Source organism: Equus caballus, chromosome 16, assembly GCF_041296265.1.
Source record: "Equus caballus isolate H_3958 breed thoroughbred chromosome 16, TB-T2T, whole genome shotgun sequence".
Lineage (NCBI taxonomy): Eukaryota > Metazoa > Chordata > Mammalia > Perissodactyla > Equidae > Equus > Equus caballus.
The window spans coordinates 31,537,337-31,552,225 of record NC_091699.1 but is presented as its reverse complement, the minus strand read 5'-3'; the positions used below and the strand labels follow the sequence as shown (position 1 = coordinate 31,552,225).

Sequence of the window (14,889 nt, the reverse complement as noted above, 5' to 3'; positions counted from 1 at the left end):
TTCTGGAGACCGGTTGCACAGCACGGTGAATGTATTTAATACCATTGAATTGTACACTTAAATGATGGTAAATTTTATGATGTGTGTTTTTTTGTCAGAATTTTTTAAAAATTGCATTTATCTCCTGGTACTAATTTAACCATTTAATGGAGTTCTTTGAACAGCTTACTTGAAGTTGCAAACCCTGAGCCTGCAGGCTGAATGTGGCCCACAGACACATTTAGATGGACCCACAATCTATTTTTGACAAAATATGAAGTAACGGTTGACATTTTAAAAAACTAGGGAATTTCACATAAAAATACTTATTTCTAGCTTCTATGGAAAACTGGGAAATCTGGAAACTGGGCCCATGTTCTGTGTAATCAGTAAATGGCTGGAGTAGAGGCGTAGCCAACCTCCTTTTAGACTGGGCATAAATTCAGACTACATTTCTCACATCCCCTAATTTCTTATACCAGGCCCAAGACCTCATATATATGTGTACTCACTTTCCTGGTCACCATATTTGTAGGTTTAACCTATTAAACTCTTCATTCCAAATGCCTCTCAAGGTAATACACTGGGTGCTCTGCTGTTCCTACACCAGCTAGTTAGCGTCCACTAATCTCTAAGTAGCCTGTTCTGTTTTAGGTCCGAGCTCTTTCTATAGGAACAAATATAGCCTCTGCTTTTTTTTTTTTCTTTTCCTGTTCTGCTTGCAGCAAATGTTGTCCTACAAGTCATGTTCTAAATATAGATGTGTTAAATTTCCAATGTGAAAGTTTTTGATGGGTCTAAAGCCAGTTTACTAATCAGGGGAAATGCTGTGATCGGCGCCAGTCTTTACAGACCCTGGGGAGATTATGAAATCCAGCCTTGCAACTGTGATTCAACTCTGGGCTTGAAAGAAAGCTCAGCCACTGCTCAAGAGTTCTCCAAGTTGTTTTTCTCCTTAACAGCGTGGTGGTTCTTAGGAGTGTCATAACTTAGAAGAGATAAATACATGTTCCTTAGTTCATTTTACTAGCACTGGATTAATAGTACGGTGATAAATCATTTTTGCAAGCAAAAACAAATCATGTTTTCTGTGCAATCTTTGAGTAAGTGTCTGTGTAGAGAAAAGAATTCAGAGACCCAGGGGCCTGCTTCCTCTTGGGAAGTTAAGAAGAATAGTGACTTGTGCTAAATATGAAAATCTTGGCTATTTGAAAGTTCAAATTGGCCCAATTTTTTTATCTTTTGAATATTATTATTATTATTATGTAGTCTTTCAAGATAGGGCTAGTGATGTTTGTTGTAAGTAGGGGCAAAATACTGGAAAAGCAGAACCGTACATTTTTTATAGTGACATTCATGTGTGCGTGTAAGTGTGTATCTACGAGGCGTTGTTAGAAATGCCTGTATGTTTCATGCGGGGTCTGTTTCATTTGTGCAGTAGAACTTGGAAAATGCAGTTTCATGCTTTGAATAATAGTGACCAGTAGTTAGAGGAGGGCTTAGTTTCCAGTACTGGTGGAGTGGAGGTATTCAGAGAACTTTCTGGTAATGAGACTCGGGTAATGAAGTTCCTGTGCCCTGAGAGTTACTCCTCAAAGGGGAGGCTGATGTGCTGAGTCCTTATCTACACTTGCCAGAATTGCGCCTGTCATCTAGCACAGTTGATGTCTCTGTTTTTGAAAAGAGATATGACAGTAGTTGATCCCATCGCTATCTGGTGCAGAGGTTTTGAAGATGAGCAGTGGGGCAGAGTAACAAAACCAAACAAGCCAGTTGAACAAAACTGTGCGTTGGAAGCTGAAGGGGCCTGATAGTGAACACAGTGGCAGATGTTTGGTGTTGCTTTCCCCAATTTTACTTCCCTGCTTTTATCCATTAAATTGGTCAACAGCAGCACTCACTGGTAAAAACAGGAACAACAGACTCCAGTTTTCCTGTTGGCTCTTACAGCGATGTTCTCTCTTCTTTCTTTGCCCTCTCTCCTCCTCCTCCTTCCTTTGTTTGCTCTTTCCCTCCCTTCCTAAGCTCAATTGACTTTATACGATTTTTCTTTAATTCCAAAAGAATAACATATAAGGAAAAATTTCTTAATTTTCCTCTTCATCGTCCCCAATCCTGCCCTTCTAAAGAAATCCATATTAACAGTTTGGTTTGTATCAACAGTCCTTCCCCTGCCCATGCAAATGATATATGTATATAGACAAATTTATTTGTTTCAACTTTTATAAAAGTGGACTCATGCTATATACAATGTCCTGAACTTTATTAACCTGACACTATTTCATGGGTGTCTCTCCAAATCAGTGCATTTAGCTAAAAATCATTATTTTTTAATGGCTGCTGAATATTTTATAATATGATTTTATTGTAATCGATCCACATAATCCTCTATTGATTGATTCGGATTGTTTATAGACCCCTCCCCTACTACCACAAATAGAGCTTATTTTAACTGCATATTTTTTTGAAAAGCCTTTTCCCTGCATGATATTTGAAGAGGAAAGTTAAAGGGCTTCTCATTTTTCATTTTGCTTTTATTTATTACTTTATGATTTTTGTCGGATTTTATGAGCTGAAGTCTTTAGCTTTTCTAATTTGCTAATTTGCTCTTGGAATCTTTGCATGTTGGCTGTCTATGCTATAATGCAGGATTTCACCACCTCGGCACTATTGTCATTTTGGGCCAGATAGTTCTTTGTTGCAGGGGCTGCCCCGTGCTCTGTGGAATATTTAACAGCATCCCTGGCCTCTACCCACTAGATTCCAGTAGCATGCCAACCCCTTCCTCAAGGTATGACCACCAAAATGTCTCCAGGCACTGCCACATGTTCCCTGGGGGGTAAAATCATCCTGATTGAGACACTGCTATAATGTAAATGTATATATATAGCATACATTTAAAAACCTGGTTGTGGCAGAAAATTATTTTTCTTTTATGTTCATCTGTACTTGACAACACGAGTCTAATGTCGTATAGTATTCGGAGTGAATCTCAACATTAGGTTCCAAATAATGAACCTCAATTAACTCAAGTTTACGAGACGGCATTGAGATCTTCTTTAGATTATGCCATTTTGGTGTCATACTGGTGCGTCGACACAGAGTCCTCATTTATAAGCCGAGCCGTCTTAATCGTAGCTTTTCTTGACTGTGGTTGGGGCAGCACCTGCTCAAATTAGAGAAGCATGAGCCTGAGATGGGAGTGCGATTTGAGTCTCAGATCATTTTATTTGAGTGGGATTCAGGCACTTCACCTGGCGAACATAGTCCTCCCTATGACGTTCCAGATAGTTCAAGTGTGTAGGAGGCAGTGGCACCCAGGTAGCCAACCACCTGCTGCCCCTCCTTGTCTCTCTTTTACAGGGTCTCCCCAACCTTTGACCTCAGGCAGAATAGCCCCACTTGGGAGGATTATTGGGGGCCTTCCCACTTTCCACATGTTCTTTATTTTTTTCTTGCAAAAGATGCATGATTTAAGTAGCTTCACATTTTACAAATGACTGTGGTTGATTTGTTTAATTAATAGGGTATGTATTATCATATCGGAGCACAGTTGGGCATCAGCTCCTTAATCAGAAATGTGGCCCCTTATCAAAGCATTGTTTTTTGTACTTTTTAAAATTTTTTTATTTTATTATTATTATTTTTTTTCTTTTTTCTCCCCAAAGCCCCCCGGTACATAGTTGTATATTCTTCGTTGTGGGTCCTTCTAGTTGTGGCATGTGGGATGCTGCCTCAGCGTGGTTTGATGAGCGGTGCCATGTCCGCGCCCAGGATTCGAACTGACGAAACACTGGGCCGCCTGCAGCGGAGCGCGCGAACTTAACCACTCGGCCACGGGGCCAGCCCCTGTTTTTTGTACTTTTACAGAAAGTCAGACGGCTTTGTGTTGGTTGGACTTCGTGCCTGTTTCAAGTAGGTGACTATAAAGATTACTGATGTTACCATGGGCTGGAGAATAAGCCCATGTGCATCTCTCTTCTTTTGCCTTAATAGTGAGCTAAGATGACTGAGACTCAGTTGACATTTTAATGATAGGTTTGTTGTCAAAATAATAGGCAAACATTAAAATTTATATACATTTAAAAAATTAGTAATGTCATTTAGGCTCCTTTACATTTGTGATTTATTGATTTATACACACACCCCCATGTAGCTACTGCCCAGACCCAGAAGTAGAACCATTGTGTCCCTCTCAGCCAGTAACCACCCCCAAAAAGAAGCCATTAATCTGACCTCTGTCACTCTGACTTAGTTTTACCTGTTCTTGAACTTTATGTAAATGGAACCATTTGTATTTGTTCCTTTGCCGCTTTTTAAGAAAGCCTGATGTAGAACACTTCCAATTAAAAAAAAAATACAGAAAACTATGTAATTACTCTTCATATTACAAAAAGCTCACGTTAGGTTTTAAAAAAATAATGAATTTTCTTACCTCATTTAAAAATCAATCTGTTCATAAAATTTAAATACATGGCTCGTATTTTAAATCAATCTTACATATTTCAAATGCATATAAAATTATAAAAATACAATACACATTTTTAGATTATCTGTGATTTCTCATTATTTTTGCTCATGTGCATACCATACCAAGTTACATAGAGCAGAGGTCCCCTCCATCATAAATCGTATAAACTCTGTTGTTAGGAAACAAGATTTTAATTTGCTGTTGTTATTTTTGAAGATTGAGTTTAGTTGTTATTCCTTTGAAGAGTATGGCAATTATTCTTTTTGGTGGAAAAAGGGGATATGATCTGACGGGATCTTTTCTTTCAGTGCCCGTGAGGAATCTTCCGCAATAGTTTTCCAGGTAGTAAAACTTTAGTGCTGTTTGGATGCCCTGTTGTTTGTGAAGCTGACAAGCAACATCTCTTTGGGATAGTTGTGAAACAAAACCTGGGACAAACTGACTTGTTACTTAGGCCTCATCTGTTGCCTTGACAACAAACTAAACATTTCAAAATACTTGGGCAAATGCCCCAACAAGTGATGCCTAGGGCTTAAGTCGTTAAAGCAGAAGCACCAAGACCACGTTTAGATGATAGAGGTTGCAGAAACCATACTCATTGACTAGGAGATTTTTCTTGTAGATTTTCTGACTCTAATATGAGCTGAATGCATTAGCAAAGAGAAAATTTTCAGCTCTAAGTGTACAAATTATTTTTAATAGCAATATACAGCAATTTGCACTGTATTTTAGTCCAAAGGATATACCTCTAATGATTTGGCTTTCGTCAAACCAATTTAATACCACATGTGAATGGAAAAGTGGATTATACCTATTGCACTAGCTGAAGGTTAGGGTGATACAGAGAAACAAATTATCAATCTTTGTGCCTAAGTATTTTTTTTAACCTGTGTTCTCACATTGTAGATATTTACAGAAGTATTTTTGTTGCCACGGTGGCAATATTGACAAATCATATAAATGAAACATTTATTATAGCATCTACTCTATCATGCTAAAGATCATTCATTAAATAATTTTTGAGAGTGAATAGATTATAGGAAAAAAAGGATTCTTTTGGCCAAACAGGAAGGATTTTCTATTTTGTTGGACTCAATGGGAGCAAAAAAAAAGATCTTTTTGCAGCATTAGCTATTTGAAGAGGGGGACAGGTTACGATAGTTGAGGAATTAGGAATCCAAGGAGCCTCTTTCACTCTTTTTTCTTGAATTCTCATGTTCTGATTTCATCCTCTTTGGTTTTAAGTGACATTTATTTTCAGTCATGATTTTGCAATGCTGATACTTTCACTATACATTTAGTGAAGCATACTATGAATCCCCACAGACGACTGGATTGTCAAAGTCATTTCTTCTGCCCATTTTGGTGGAAATCCTCGATACTTTTTATCTCTAACCTAGGTTATCTCTATGAGCTGTCAGGGGTGTGGTGACACAAGAAGTGATAGAAATCTGGAACTCCCAGTGCTGTGGGTCAGAGATTACAATAAAAATATGAATGTTGGTTTCAGGAACAGCATGCGTTTTAGATTTTACAGACGGCTTTACAGATTACAGATAAAGTGGTGACTCATAGTTTTAATTTTTTTGATTAATCAGCATCCTAGTGGAAAAGGAATAACCCTTCAGAAGTGTGTCTTCAGTGGGTCCAAATCCCAGTTCTGTGACTTTCTGAGCTGCTAACATTCGTGTACTCATTTTATGCCTGCAACTGACCTGGCCCTGCCTCAGTTTCTCCATCTGTAAAAGTCGGGCTGCTGCTGCCCAGATGACACAGTTGTTGGAAAGATTAAAAGCCCAACTGATTTTAAACATTTGGAGCACAGTTCCTGACTTGACATTCATTGATATTTTTATTATTTTTATGGTAAGGAAACTATGTTGTATTAGTGAAAGCCAGGCAGATAGACTATGAAATTCCTGTTGTATCACATGCCAGCTGCCCGGGGTCTTGGCCAGGTGATTTAAGTCACCTGATTGCTTCTGAGTCTTAGTTTCCTTGATGGCAAAAATGGGAATCCCAATGTTTACCATTCAGATTGTGAGGAAGAATATTATATTTAAAGTTCATAGAATGGGTCTTGACATGTAATATGCATTCAGCAAATGATAGCTGCTGTTGTTATTATGGTTGCTGTTATTCTTATCATTTTTATTATTATTTGGCTATATCTACATTGCAAAAGTTTTGCTGCCATTTCCATAGCCTAGCCACTGTCATTTCTCCCTGGATTATTGTGATAGCATTTTAACCCTACTCCCCGTGTTGGTATGAAGACCCTACATGATCTGGCCTTTGCCTACTTCCCCTGCCTGCCCCATTCTCCCACATTGTTTCCCCGCAGTTCTTTTTGTGCTTAAGCCACATGGACTTCATTTACTTCTTCAAATGCGTTATGCTTCTTCCCTGCACAGGACCTTTGCATATGCTGTTTTTTCTACTTGGAATAGTCCTGACCTCTTTTCATCTCCCCTTCTACCTCTTCCCTTCCCTACTCATCACCGTATTAAACATCCATTGTACTTCACCTCAACTTTGCCTCGTACTTAACTAAGTCACCTGTCATTTTACATTTTTTGTGTGCTCATTTAATGAATTCTGTATCCCATCCTAGATTGTAGGTTCTGACAGAGCAGAGATAATGTCAGATTTAGATTACCATTCTATCTTCGTTTAGTTACCTGCCACACTCATTTGTTGTGGAGGGAGTGAATAAATGGATGAATGACTGAGATGGTGATAGAAACTATCTGGGCAACATTTGAGGAAATAGAGGGGTTTGTGGGGTGTGAAGTTCATCCCTGGGAGAATCAGAGAAAGAAGGCAGGATTGGCTAATGGTCTGGCACTCCACGGAGGAAGAGTGGTGTGTTGATGCGGGAGGAAAAACTGCAAATGGAGAAATGCAGGGAGGAAGGAAGGAGCTTAGCAGGAAATAGTTTTGGAGTGTTGGAAAGAGGAAATAGCTGAGAAGTGACTTCATAGAAAATTGTGCATTTATTTCCTCTGCCATAGTTCTTATTTTGCTGGTTTACACATTTCTCACCTTTGTTCTTTTCTTTTTGAGTGTGATTTACAGTATTGCCCTTTTTCCCCTAGGATGCTGTGCCCACCTATTTACACAGACAAACATATACCAAAAATGAGCAAAGAAACAATGGCAGTTTAGCTTTTATTTGTCCTCCCTTCCTAGGACAAACGCTCACTCCCCTTTTCCAATTTCTTTCTCTGTCTTATTATTTCTTCTGTCAAAAATGCACTTTTATTTTCTTGTCGTTCTCTACTCTGAAACAGATTTAAATCCCTTTACCATGTTCCCTTTACCATTTCTAATGGTTCAAAGCTTCAGCATTGGCTTCTCTTTTCAGTTATTCCTATCAGTTAAATGAACAGGGAAATTTTTCAGGGAAGAAACCTCTGCTGAGGCCATTGTCAGGTGTGATGTGGTTCCAGGGGGTGGGGGACCGACTGTACATCTGTAAGTTTAGTATTTTTCCTTTTTAGTCTCCAGCCTTTTCTTTTAGCATTAAACTAAGATGTGATTCATATAACTTAGAATTCACTGTGTTAAAGTGTACACTCAGTGTTTTCCAGTATATTCACTATCTTATGTAACCATCACCACCATCTAATTCCAGAACATTTCCATCACCCCAAAAAGAAGCCTATTAGTAATTAGTCCCAACTTCCCTTTCCCCCATCTCCTGCAATCATTAATCTACTTTTCGTCTGTGTGGATTTACTTACTATTTCATATAAAAGGCGTTGTGCAACATGTGGCCTTTTATGTTTGGCTTCTTTCACTCAGCATAATGTGTTCAAGGTTCAGTTGTAGCATGTATCAGTACTTATTCCTTTTTATGGCCAAGTAATATTCCATTGTAGGGATATACGACATTTTGTTTATTCATTTATTCCTCAGTTGATGGACATCTTAATTATTTCCCTTTTTGGCTGTTATAAATAATGCTGCTACAGATATTGTTGCACAAATTTTTGTGTGAATATCTTTTCAGTTCTCTTGGGTCTATCCCTAGGAGCAGAATTGCTGGATCGTATGGTAACTCTATGTTCAATCTTTTGAGGAACTTTTAGACTACTTTCTGTAGCTGTTGTACCATTTTACATCCCCACTGGCAGCGTACTGGGGTTCCAGTTCCCAGTTTCCCCATATTCTTGCCAACACTTCTTCTTTTCTTTTTCTTTTTTTTTTATTATAGTCATTCTAGTGTGTGTGAGGTAGTCATTGTGTCTGACTTTTTGCTTGAGGAAGATTGTCCTTGAGTTAACATCTGTACCAGTCTTCCTCTATCTTTTGTATGTGGGATGCCGCCACAGCATGGTTTGATGAGCAGTGTGTGGGTCCGTGCCTAGGATCTGAACCCGCACACCCTCAGCTGCTAAAGTGGAGCACACGCACTTAACCACTGCACCAGTGGGCTGGCCCCACGTCTGACTATTTTAGTGATTTCTGATGGCGCTTGATTAGTTCCTTCTCTACTCCCTGCCACCTCTTTCGTTTAAAAAATGGACATCGTTCCTGTCATTTTTATTAGAACTAGATTTTGAAAAGGGCCTCTTCTTGGATTGAGGAAATCTTGAATAGTATTTGAAACATTACTTTATGATTGAGAAACAACATGCTTAGAGAAGTAACTGAACCAAAAAATAGCAGTTATGGCCTACAAATTAGGATTTATTCTACCAAACTAAGCCTCAAGTAAATGTTCTCATGTATAAATTATAGAAACCTATCATTACAGGAAAAAAAGTCAAAAAAGAAATTTGGGTAATAAAAATTTGTCTCTTTGGTTTGGTTTTTTTCCTTGTGCAGCTTTTTTTTTTTTTTTAACTTTACATGCTTGTTCTTCATATGCTGTTACCATGATAACTATTCACTTGTATACTAATCTTGTAAGATCTTTTAAATCCCTGTAGAAAAAGCTCTGTGAATATTAGCCAACCCTGTTTTGTATTCCATTATTTCAAGTGGATAAATCATCATGGCTAAGGGCCCAGCATTAAGAAGCTTAAACAATTATAGATTCTTTTTCCTCCCATTCGTTAAATGTAATTTAGTATTAAAAAAGTAAAATTACTCAACTTCAGTTGAAGTTCAGCTGTCTTAACCCCTTCTAAAATTCTGTATATGGCTTTTTCATTGTAAACCTTGACAATGTCAAATCAATAACAATATGTTTTTGTTCCTCTCTAATGTAAGATTACCACCATCACTCGTGAACATGTAACTAAGACTTCAATTATGTGAGGAAACTGGTCTTTGATCTTTTGGAACTTAGAGTTGGATACAGAGAGCATTGACGCCAGTAGATATCGTGGATGCAAAACATTGGCAGCATCTACCAGGCAGGAGGAATTCAGTAATTACAGGGATGGAAGAGGCAACAGGCAACCATGATATATTTGACATGGAGATTCTAAGACATCATATTTATTTTTCATGCAGGAGGGAAACATACCAAATTCAGATTATTCTGGGAAAAGAAAATTAGGAAAAATATTGGAAAGAGATAAATATTTGTGGAGTGCCCTCTGGGTGACAAGCTATGTTTGGAGATTGATTGTAGGGAATGGTGGGTGAGAGCTAGGAGTCTTGGAGTCAGATGACTTCAGTATGAATCTTGGCTATGACAACTCTTATTTGTGTGGTTATGGTGAAAATGAGAGTACCCACAAGCCATATGGTTGTTGTGAGGATTGGAAGGAATCAGTTTAAGTAACTCTTCCATTCGATGCCTGACATGTAACAGGCATTTGATGAATATTAGCCTTGTTGTCAGAATTGTTTGTAATTATGGTTATTTCATAATTTAATTATTACAACCATTACTTGTGGAAAGTAGCATTACACACATTTTTCATATGAGAAAATGAGGCTTAAATAATCAAGGGATTTGCCTACAGCAATGGTTCTCACCTGGACACGATTTTGACCCCCAGGAAGCATTTGGCAATGTTTGGAGAAACATTTTTGGTTGTCACGACTGGGAGTACAAGATGATTCTGACCTAGTGAGTAGAGGACAGGTGTGCTGCTGAAATTCCACAACACACAGGACAGCCTCCACAACAAAGAATCATCCAGCCCAAAAGGTCAGTCATGCCATGGTTGAGAAACCCTGGCCAAAGTCATGGACCTTGTAGTAGAGGAGTAGGATTTGAACCAACTTTTCTCAATCATACGTTATACATTCCCCATGAAACCATTTCATTCCTTCATGAGAATCCAAGAAGTGAAATAAAATAAGTTTTTGACAAGTCCCTTTAAGATAGCCTCATGGCTTGAGACTCAAATATGGCTTCGTGGGGAGGGTGACAAGCCAAGTCCAGAGAAACCAAGGTGACGTGGGAGGGCACCACTATCCATTTATTCTTTCACGATTCATTCATGTATTGGTTTTATATTCATGTGTTGATTCATGTATTGATCAGTAATTCTTCCAACACTTAGTGAGCACCAACTCTGTGCCAGTTGATGGTCCATATTCCCATAGAACTTCTATTCTGCTAGCCAAGCATCACCCAGAAATGGAAGAGCACGTTTCTGAAATGTAACACAAGAAGTGAAAAAAATGATTCAATATACAAAAATCCATTGCGTGATGTTGGAACCCTCACATTAATCTTTGTTCTTTTATTCATTGACTGCTCAAGTCCATTTATGCACTGGCATCGTCTTGCTGGGAGCTGTGTTGGATCCTGGCACTGTATACTCAAGGAAATCTGACTTCTGTTTGTCTTTCCATAAACCCTTCTACAGCCCTCAGGAAGAATTTGCAGTTCTATCATTCTCATTACCAGTAAAAACGTTTTCAGAAACAGGAGATGAATTGGTCTGTGTCTCAGACAATTTTTGGAATTGTGGTTAATGCTTGGGGAAGGAGGAATCTTCCTTGTATATTTAGTGAGCTCTGTGGTTGGCTTTTAATAATTATTTTAGTATGAGATAGTTTGCTGGGTTTTGTGGGAAGTATCATAAAATACCCAATTTCCCTCAAAAAAGATTAATGCTTGGCTTACAAAAAAGATTGGAATAAAGCACTTCTGGTTTTCTTTTTAAATGCTTCTGTTCCGATGGAAATTCTCTTAATGACAGAAAGCAAGTGTGTGGACACACACACTTCAAGAAGATCAATCGAAGGCCTTGATTCTCAGCAGTTTGTACTTTTATCCCACGAAAAAGCAAGAATTGCCACTGTTATTATTATGAACTTCATTGACCCAATAACTCCGGTTTTTTTTTATTAACCGCAAATTTTCCCATAGTGAGGAAGAGGTGAACAGTTTCCTTGGTGCTGGGAAGTCCCTGTCTTAGAAGCGTATATTCATTGTGGAGAGCTAGGCTAATTTTTTCTTGCTTGCTTGTTTCTGTTCTTATCTACACAGCAGACAGACGCCGTGAGGCAGAGGTGCTGTGCTTTACATAAGGAGGAACTGAGTCAGCAGCACAAAGCACGGTTTCACTGGTCACCCCTGTGTCGTCTGAACCGTTTAAACAGTTCAACCGTGCATGCGCGGAGCCGTTCAATTCCTTCACTGTGGAACAGCCAACTCAATGATCTTTCTGAAGTTCTAAAAATACATAACCATTTGTTATGACACATAGTATGATAATTTTTTCTTGATCATTTTTTGCCACTTTGCTTTGTCTCCCCCCCACCCCCCTGCCTCCCGTCAACGATTAATCTCTTTGAGCCCTCTGCACACTTTTGGGGTTCAGGCCTCCTTTTTATTCTGGCTTCTCCCCTCCTTTCCCCATTCTCTACCACGTACCTTTTTTTTCTGTGGTTCTTCCAACATTTAACAAATTTTTATGGTTAAATCTCTTTTGAAAATACATGCTAGCGCTTGATACTATTCTTGTGTTTATTCTTTTAACTTGAATTTTGGAAAGTATGTACACAAGTGCAGTTAAGAGTTGATAGTTTCAAAATGTGATTTTCTCTTGTGATATATGAGGGCAAGATTTTTTATTTAGCCCTAATGCATATCCTTTCAACTTCTTTTTGTTCTGCTTTTCAAGATCCTCTGAAGGCTCTCTGCCCGAAGGGCAGAGACCATCCTCAGCGAGGGAGTTCTGAGTGCAAGGAAGATGTGGGGTGTTGGCTGTGTCGTGGAAGGCCAGCATGATGCAGTCCTAAGACTTTGCCATCCAGAATCGTGGCCCTTGAGTTTGAAAAGCTGTGAAACAACTTTGTTCTGCTTATTAGAACAATGCAGCCACATTAGGGTTTACGTGGAGGTCACATCTCTAGAACACAACATCTCTAGTACACGTGTACTGCTAGTGATTCTAAATCTGCTTTTTGAATAAAGCTTGTCATTTTCTGGATATGTTGTAGAGACATTTGTTAGAGGAATCAGTCTTTGACTTTTCATGCTTGTTCTATTTAACCTAACAAGAAACTGAGTCTATAATATGACATAATTTTCCCTGGTAATTTCTTATGACCTTATGATTTTCTTTTGCCTTCTTAGCTAACCAGTTCATAGAAAAATAATTTGTCTGTTGCCGCATGTTTCTTAACCTCCTGTCCATTTCTTCCCCATTTGTAAGTTTTGGTTGTTCACTGGATAGAAACTAGAATTTTAAAGTAACTAATAATTTAACATCCATTGACTATTTTAGCTAAAATTTAATAGTAACTCCATATTTTAAAGGTATTCTCAGCTAAAAATAAGAAGCTGTATAGAGTCCACTCTGGCTTTGATTAATTAATTTCTTCTCTTTTTCTTGGGTGGAGGGAAAAAGAGTGAGACCTTCCCTGACCACCTGATGTTATATTAAATTACAGCTACCTGTTGATTTCTTTCATAGTGGTTAAGACCATCTTTGATCATGTGTTTTAATTGTTTACTTATTTGCTGGTTTATTGTCCTGTTTGCTATACCTCAATACATAAAACAGTCATGATATATAATAGATAATCCATAAACATTTGATGAGTGAATAAATGGATTTTTAGAAGAATGGCATATAGAGTTATTATAATTTAGTCCATTTAATGTAAACTAGTTGCGTGAAAATCTACCTTGCAAAGCAAATTTTGGGTGCAGGGTATCTGTTTGCAATACTAAAATTAATTTTTTTAAAGATTTTACTTTTTTCCTTTTTCTCCCTAAAGCCCCCTGGTACATAGTTGTATATTCTTTGTTGTAGGTCCTTCTAGTTGTGGCATGTGGGACGCTTCCTCAGCGTGGTTTGATGAGCAGTGCCATGTCTGCGCCCAGCGTTCAAACCAACGAAACACTGGGCCGCCTGCAGCGGAGTGCGCGAACTTAACCACTCAGCCACGAGGCCAGCCCCAATACTAAAATTAATTATTTTAAACTGAGGGATTTATTTTACTATTCCTTTAACTGAAAGATTTTTTTCTTTTAAGTGAGGAATTCATTTGATAATAAGATTCTTAACTTTGAGGATCAAGAGCCAATTTATGCTTTGAATCTAAAGTTCCTTTCCCCAGAAAAATATGTTTAGTCCATTATAAACTTGTACATATAACAATAAGATTTATAGACCTTTGTGGATGAGTCCTTGAACCCATATGCTAAGAACTCAGACTCTTTTCTCTGAGGCTTTGTATAAAGAACAAAACTCATATAGTTTAAAGATGAGGCTCTTGTACTTAAAACTCTTGAGCCTATGGACTTGTAATCAAAACCGCAATTATTGTTAGATTGGTGCCATGTGTAATTAAGACAGGAAAAAATACAAGCCAGTAAAATGAGTAATGCAAGGAAATTGTGATGCACAGCTTCCTTTTGAAGAGGATTCTACACGTTCATCTCTGTCTTGTTCTCTGTTGAAGATTGTCTTGACTGCCTAGATTGTTCTGCATCTCCAACTTAAAGGAAAACAAAGGGGTCTGCCTTTTCTTGGGGAAGCCCCCCAGGAAAGCATTTCTGGCTGGGCTAGATTCGCTCTTAATTTATGTGATGTCCCCCAGCATGTTGGTTGGTGATCTTATTGCCTGACTTCTTTTATTTAAAATTCCTGTGGTACGTTATAGCTCTCTGGAGCTGTATTAGGGATGACATAGCACACCTCAGACCTGAGGACGCTTGCATGTTATTTTATTGCCTTGGGCAGTCTTTGGATCTCTTACTTCTTCATTCTGATTAATGGGGAATGCAGTACTATAGTGAGGAGATAGTTCACCTGAACTATTATTGCTTTGATGGACTAATGATCAAATATTGGCTAGTGCCCAAAGAAGATACATGATCTCTCCTTAATTTTACACTTTCCTTTCAAAGGCAGTTGTTCAACAAAGGCCTTTTATATTGACTAAAGCCAATTAATAAATGGAAATGTAATTTAATTTCTTCTACATCTATGGCTGAATTTAATGAGCCTTGCTTGTCTACAGTGACATATAAACAGGCAACACCTTCGTTTACTAAGTGTGATAATTAA

General features: G+C 38.2%; 1 protein-coding gene across 13 annotated transcripts in view; it reads left to right on the top strand.

The window, feature by feature from the left end:
• MITF (melanocyte inducing transcription factor) overlaps positions 1-14,889 on the top strand; it is a 210,043-nt gene that overhangs the window by 47,610 nt on the left and 147,544 nt on the right. For 2 of the 13 annotated variants that reach the window (XM_070236853.1, XM_070236849.1), the window contains exon 1: positions 10,411-10,562. The exons of the other annotated variants lie outside the window; for them this stretch is intronic. The gene's annotated coding sequence lies outside the window, so the exon portion shown is untranslated. Of the gene's footprint in view, positions 1-10,410; positions 10,563-14,889 lie in introns of those variants that run through there. 13 annotated transcript variants of the gene reach the window in all.